This window comes from Pinus tabuliformis, chromosome 5_2 (genome assembly GCF_031772625.1).
Source record: "Pinus tabuliformis cultivar Carrire ecotype Pingquan chromosome 5_2, CPIR1, whole genome shotgun sequence".
Classification (NCBI taxonomy): domain Eukaryota; kingdom Viridiplantae; phylum Streptophyta; class Pinopsida; order Pinales; family Pinaceae; genus Pinus; species Pinus tabuliformis.
Genome location: NC_142306.1, coordinates 220,263,104 through 220,271,033, shown reverse-complemented (window position 1 = coordinate 220,271,033; position 7,930 = coordinate 220,263,104).

Genomic DNA, 7,930 nt, shown 5'->3' with positions numbered 1-7,930 from the left:
CCTCTCAGTATTATTTCCAACAATTGGTATAAGAGCAGGTCCTTCAGAGAAGCTTGATCGCTTGAAGGTAGATCATTCATCATGAGCAACTACGAGAAAGAAGCATCAATCAGGCCACCGGTTTTTGATGGGACAAACTTCAATTATTGAAAGGTAAGAGTTACTGCCTATCTTCAATCTCTTGGTACAGAAGTTTGGGACATCGTAGAGCCAGGCTACACTTTTCCTTCAGCTACTCCTACAGATCCAGCCGAGAAAAAGAAGTATGAAACAAATGCGAAAGCAGTCAGTACTCTATTAGGATGTATATCCCAATCAGAATTCATGAAGGTAATGCACTATAAATCCGCAAAAGAAATATGGGACAAAATTGTCACGAGCTATGAAGGAGACGAACAGGTAAAGCGTGCTAAACTTCAAACTCTCAGGATTAAGTATGAGACTCTCAGAATGTATAATGATGAAAGTGTGGCTAACTATTTCCTTAGGGTAGATGAGATTGTTAATTGCATGAAAAGCTTGGGTGAAGAAATAAGAGAGGCTATTGTGGTTGAAAAGGTTCTAAGATCATTGTCCCCCAAATTTGAATCTAAAGTATCTGCAATAGAAGAAAAGGAAAATCTACGAATTCTTACTATGTCTCAGCTTCACGGAATTCTAACTGCTTATGAAATGAGAAAAGGAGGTCCGTCAGACAGAAGAGAGGCTGCTTTCAAGGCTTCAGGCAAAGAAGATTATTATGAGACAAGTCACATGCCAGAAGATGAAGAAGAAGAATCAAATTTCGTCAGAAATCTTCAAAGGGGTTCTGGAAGGTTCAGAGGTAAGTTACCTTTTAAATGTTTTGCTTGTGGAAGAGTAGGTCATTATGCTGCCAAATGTCCTCACAAAGATAAGAATGACAAGGGAAAGGAACCTTGCTAGATGGAACAAGAAACAGAGTGCAAATAAGAAAAGCTACTACACTCATGAAGATAGTGATGGTCTATCAAACAGTGATGAAGATGAACGAGGTAATGAATATAAGTTGTTAATGGCATTTGAAGATGATGATTATATGGATGCTGTAGATATGGATAACCTTTATGATGAAATTACTGGACTCAAGAGACGTATAGAAGAAAAGAATATGATCATTGATACTCTACAATTTCAAATTGATGAAAAGGAAAAACATCTTGAAAAATTGGAATGTGAGATTGTTTGTCTTAGAAAGGAGATTGAGAAAACAAAAGCGATTAATCTTAAATTTGTTAAAGGATCTGAAACCTTGGATGAGATTATCAATGTGCAGCGATCTCCTCTGATCAAGACAGGTCTTGGATATAATGGAGAAACATCTCAAGCATCCACCTCTAAAAGCTATCTTGATGCAGCAAGGAGAAGCGAGCAAAGGCCTAATAAAAGTCATCAGGTGAATCAGGGACAGTTTACCTCAAGAACAAATAAAGACCATCAAGAAACTTGGGGACAAACTGCCTTAAGGACAAACAAAAGCTACAATCAGCCTCAGGTAAAATCTTCCCAATTTGCTCCAAGAATGAATGTGAATAGAAGCTACAATCGGTTGGATGATAGATCTGATTATCGCAGAAGTTTCTTTAATGGCCAATGCTTTTCTTGCCATAACTTCGGTCACAAAGCAGCTCAATGTGTTGCCTACAAGACAATCATGACTAGAGAAGCTCAAAAGCAAGGGAGAATGACTGGAACCATGAAAAGGACTTATAACAACTTTTCAGTTCTTGAAAATGAAGTTGAATGCTCGATTTGTAATAAATTTGGTCATGAAGACTCTGAATGCAGGAGCAGGTTCTGGAAGACAACTCAGAAGGAACAAACCTCAAATGTCAGAACATGGAGAATAAAGGAACCGCAACCAGAAAGATGTGGGATAGCCTTTTATGCAGAATGTCAAGAAAGTCTATGGTACATTGACAGCGGATGTTCGAAGCATATGACATGGGACAAAGAAAAACTTGAGTCATATACCGCATTAGAAAAGGGGAAGAAAGTCTCTTTTGGAAACGACATCTCTACAGCCATAAAAGGAAAAGGTGTTGCTCCATTGAAAGAGAAGGTCAAAGCTGGAAATGTTTTGTATGTTGATGGATTGAAGCATAATCTTCTGAGTGTCAGTCAGATGTGCGATCAAGGAACAGAGGTAATATTTAGATCAAATGGATGTTGTGTTCGTGACCTTGATACAGGTAAAACAGTGATCAAAGGAAGAAGGACTCCAAATAATCTATACATATTTGAAGAAGGACCACAACAATGCTATTTGAGCAAGGATGATGAACACTGGCTATGGCATCGGAGGTTGGGGCATCTAAGCTTTTCACAAATAAGGAAAGCATGCAAATATCAGGCAGTTCGTGGTCTTCCAGATATCAAAATTCCAGACAACACTATATGCAAATCTTGTCAGTTTGGAAAGCAAACCAGAACTAATTTTCCAGAGAAGGAAGGATCAGCTAGCATGCCTCTTGAGCTAGTACATATAGATACATGTGGTCCATTCAGAAAAAGAACACCTCGAGGAGAAGAATACTTGATATTATTCATTGACGATTTCTCCAGGTTTGTCTGGTTAGGGCTTATGAAGCACAAAGATGAAGCATTCGAAAAATTCAAATCTTTCAAAGCTTTGGTTGAAAATGAATCAGGACACAAAAGTAAGTGCCTCAGATCTGACAGAGGTGGGGAGTTTACCTCAAACGAATTCTTCGATTTCTATGAAGAACATGGGATAAGAAGAGAATTCTCTACAACAAGAACTCCTCAGCAAAATGGGGTTGTGGAAAGAATGAACAGAACAATTCAACAAATGGCTCGTGCTATGCTTGATGAATCAGGTACTCCCGCAACTTTCTGGGGTGAGGCTGCACATGCTGCGGTTATTATTATTAACAAAACAAATGTCCGAGTAAACAACACTCAAACACCTCATGAGCTCTGGAGTGGTGAGACTCCTTCGGTGAAGCATTTCAAAATATTTGGGAGCAAATGTTATATTAAGAATACTGATGAGCAACTTGGAAAACTTGAACCAAGAGCAGATGAAGGCATTCTTCTTGGTTATTCTCCACATAGCAAAGCATACAAGTGCTACAACAAAAGACTTGGCAGAATTGTTGACAGCATTGATGTAGTGGTCGATGAGAAGGGATATATTCCTAGGCAAGTTCATCATGAAGACATTGAAGAAGATGAAGGCTACCCTCAAAGGCAGAATGATGAAGAAGAAGAACCTCAAGAAGAACCAGAGGAGCATACAAGAATAGAAGAGAAGACTCCATCCAGATATGTTCAAAAGAATCATCCAGAATCTCAGATTGTGGGGCAGAAAGAAGCAGGAATACAAACAAGAAGAAGAATTGCAGAAGCTTCAAGCTATTTGGCATTACTCTCTTCCACTGAACCACAAAATGTGAAAGAGGCATGCAAAGATGAATGTTGGGTCAAAGCAATGGATGAAGAACTTGAGCAGATCGAAAAGAACAATACTTGGGAATTGGTTCCTAGACCAAAAGATAAAAATGTCATAGGGACTAAATGGGTCTTCAAAAATAAATTGAATGAAAATGGAGAAGTAATTAGAAACAAGGCCAGACTTGTTTGTAAAGGGTATGCGCAGCAAGAAGGAATAGATTTTGAAGAGGCCTTTGCTCCTGTTGCAAGACTTGAGGCCATCCGAATGTTCCTTGCTCTCTCAAGCTTTCAAAACTTCAAGGTATTTCAAATGGATGTGAAATCAACCTTTCTGAATGGAGACTTAGAAGAAGAAGTATATATTGAGCAGCCAGATGGTTTCATTCTTGGGAATGATCCAAACCTTGTATGCAGATTGAAAAAGGCTCTCTATGGTCTCAAACAAGCTCCAAGGGCTTGGTACTATCGTTTGGACAAATATCTTCACCAACAAGGTTTTTCAAAAGGATCAGCAGATAGCAATCTCTATATGAAAGTTGAAAATAACAAATTGCTAATACTTGTTGTGTATGTAGATGATATTATCTTTGGTAGCAATGAAGAGGCTATGAGTCAAAACTTTGCCTCAGTTATGCAGAAAGAATTTGAAATGTCATTGCTTGGAGAATTGACATACTTTCTTGGATTGAAAATCCAACAAAATGAAGGAGGTATTTTCTTGTCTCAAACCAAGTACCTCAAGAAGATCTTGAAGAAGTATGGCATGGAAGATTCAAAGCCAGTTTGTACCCCCATGGTTACAGGATGCAGCCTCAGTGCAAATTATGAATCAACAGCAGTTCACCAACCAACTTATAGATCCATGATTGGGAGTTTGCTTTATTTGATAGGTACCCGACCAGATATTATGCATGCAGTAGGAATTGTTGGAAGATTTCAAGCCAACCCAAAGGAAACTCATCTTCAGGCAGTCAAAAGAATCTTCAAGTATCTTCAAGGGACCCAAAACTATGGCTTATGGTATCCTAGAGATACAGATCTCACTCTTTATGCTTACACAGATGCAGATTGGGCCGGAAGTGTGGATGATAGGAAAAGCACAAGTGGTGGTGCTTTCTTCATGGGTTCCAGATTAGTATCTTGGTTCAGCAAGAAACAGAGTTCGATTGCCTTATCTACAGCTGAAGCAGAATATGTGGCTGCGGCATCTTGTTGCACACAACTTCTTTGGATGATGCAGACCTTGCAGGATTTTCAAATCATGTGCACTCCACGAGTCTCTATCTTATGTGATAATACAAGTGCAATCAGCATTTCAAAGAATCCAGTCATGCACTCAAAGACCAAGCACATACCAATCAAGTACCATTTTCTTCAGGAACAAGTGCTTGAGCAAAAGGTCAAGCTGGAGTATGTTCCTTCTAAGGAACAAGTTGCTGATATTCTCACAAAACCACTGCCCAGGGAAACTTTTGAATATCTCAGACAAAAGCTGGGAGTAGTTGATGCTTCATCTTGCTATTGAAGCTTGTCTACAGAAAAGTTGGTATACGCAAGTTACGTAAAGGATATCCGCGTATATACGCCGATTTATGCTGGGAAAGTTGCGTGTATGGTGTACGCGTTCTGCCGAAAGCATATCCGCGTGCATACGCCGTTTTATGCAGGAGAAGTCGCGTATATGGAGGTCTGAACAACAAAGGCAGACTCCGGTTGGAGAAGGTCTGAGATGGGTATGCCAGAATTCTTCAGGCACAGTTTCAGAGGGTGCAGCAGGCACAGGTTCAGGGGGAGCAGCTTAAAGTCTCATAAAGCATTGTTGGCATTTAGATGCTTTTGGTTCTAGTACACAACTATTGTTGGTTTCAGGAGAAGGAGCTCAGAAGGAAATCTTGGTTGCTGATCTAAAAGATGTATATCAGATGTTGCTTGTGACTTTCATAAGTCTTGGTCTAGATTTGTTGTCTCTATGTCATGTATCTCTTCTGTGATATCTCTTCTATGGTGTCAAGGTCATATAACGGCCTTTGTTGGTTTCCCCACTATGCCTGGGATGAATGAATGATGTAATATAATTGGTTGGTTCTGATGTATCCCCTCTTAGTTGGGAGTATGGATGTATGCATTGAGTCTTTTGGTGATAGGAAGGTCCCTTATGGTGTATCAGTCTTGGTTCTTTTGAAGAACATCTTTTGCAGATATTGCCTACAGTCAGGGGGAGCATGTTTCAGCATAGCCAAGCAGAGATATCAGCATGTACTCAGGGGGAGCACAGCTCTTTGCCCTTGATGACAAAGGGGGAGAATGATTCTACGGATCTTGGGGTTGCCATCAAGTCCAAAGGGGGAGATTGTTGGCATTTTGGCATAGGTGTGGCGCTACGATCCAGGTGTTGTCCTTGATGGCAACTCTCCTTGATGACAGATCTCAGTCCAGACTACAAGTATGAAGAGAATTTTCATATACGCAGGTTCATTAAGCAAAAGTTGCGTATACACGCAGGTACTCTATAGACTAAGTCGCGGATACGCAGGTTCGATATATATAAAGTCGCGTATACACACAGATTCATGAACAGAAAAGGGCGTGCATGTCGAGAAGCTTCCCTTTGGTCCGTGGTAGTTAGTCCTCGGTACTTGAGCCTATGTCTTTGGACCAAAGTATCTCGACAGACGTGTTGATCTCTAGTTTTGAAGCTGATGGTATTGGATTTCTATGGTTTGGCCCTTGGTATTGAGCAAGGCCTAAGGCTATATAAGGAGAAGAAGATCATTAGGCATAAACACTGAAAAAGTCTTGAATATCTGATAAAGAAAGAGATCTTGTATGCAGGTTCTGGGTTGCTTGATCTAAGCTAAGGAGAGATCACATCGGTTGATGGAAGACTAGATCTAAGGACAGATCGAGATCTAATGGTTTGAAATGCTCTATTATGATATGGTTGATTATGTGTATTTCTAGATCTGCATACTGACGCAATGTTATGTTCTGGATCTAACTGATGTCTGGTACAACTGCAAGTTAAGAGAATTTATTTTTAGATCTGTACGCAGGTTGTCTTCGTTAAAAGAGCGTGTATACGCGGGTTTCTCTCATTGAAGTAGCGTATATCTTTTGAAGCTTGATTTTTGGGTTTGCAGTTGGGTTTGACTGTTATTGCAGTGTTCTGTAGTCTGCTCTGTGTTTTGGTGACTGGGATTGAAAGGGCATCAGTGGTTCAGTGATTCAGAGATTGTTGATGCAAGTATTGGTTGTTTTGTAATCTACTATGAAAGTTGAATGAATTGTGGTCTTCAGATTGTAATGTTGTGCTTCAGGAATATCCAATCTGAAAATGTATGAAAAGTGGTACCTGAAGGAAAGAAGATTGTAGGCCTGCACCTACGTACTAGTATCTTAGCTAGTACAAGAGCAAAGGGGGTTGGAGCTCCCTTCCAAGGAAGTTTGGAGAACGAGAGAGGGTTGTAGCCCTCTGCAGGTTGTAGCCTGCGTACTGGTATAAGGCTGCACCAGTACAAAAGATTGTAAACTGAAGCTCTTATTAAAGAAAGATAGAGACAACTTGCAGCAGGTGGTTTTCACCCACATTGGGTTTCCACCTTATATCATGGTGTTCATGTGTGTGGCTTTTGTGTGATGATCTGTTATACTGCATCTGTTTACTTTTAATATGGTTAATAATGTCCTGATGCATTTACTGAAGATAAACTAACTGAATCATAAGTTTTCTGGTTATACGCTGGTTTCCTTAGACACAGTAGCGTGTACACGCTGGTTCACTTAACTAAAGTCGCGTATATGTTTCAGAGTATTTGAAAAGTTTTATTGATCTGATAATACTGATTCACCCCCCCTCTCAGTATTATTTCCAACATGAGGTTATGGTATATGTAGTTGATATGGTCATGCATTGATGACTAAACTCTAGTTAGAATGACGAATATATGGTTACCTATTATGTGTTATATTTCTATATGTAGTCATGACTATGTTATACATGTATCACGCTTATTTGTTGATCTTGTAGAGAAGGTGTCCTCCCTGAATTATACTAACATACATTGGTTTATTGTGATTATGTTTAGTTGACATGATATACCTTGTAGGAAGAATATTAAAGATGATTAGCAAGATGGTAGACTATAGTTCTTGAGACTCTCCTTATGGATCAAATGAAATACATGGCGTTGGGAACTATTCTGATTTGGAAGACACTAAAAAGCTTAAAGGTAGAAATAAGTAGTTGCAAGGTAGAAAATGATAGAATCATACAGTCACAAGAGAAACAAGCGGAGGTGAATGCAATGATACTTCAAAGTTTGTCAGAATTGCAACGACATGGACCACTTTGGATCAGCCATGAGAAGGAGGAAAAAACTAATGGGGCATATGGAAACGGGGCCCATGGTGAGTACAGGATGGATGGAGAGGACATGGTCAGTGATGGCAGGTCCTTGGATACTCTGAATAGGAGGGGTGATAGACACATGTGTTA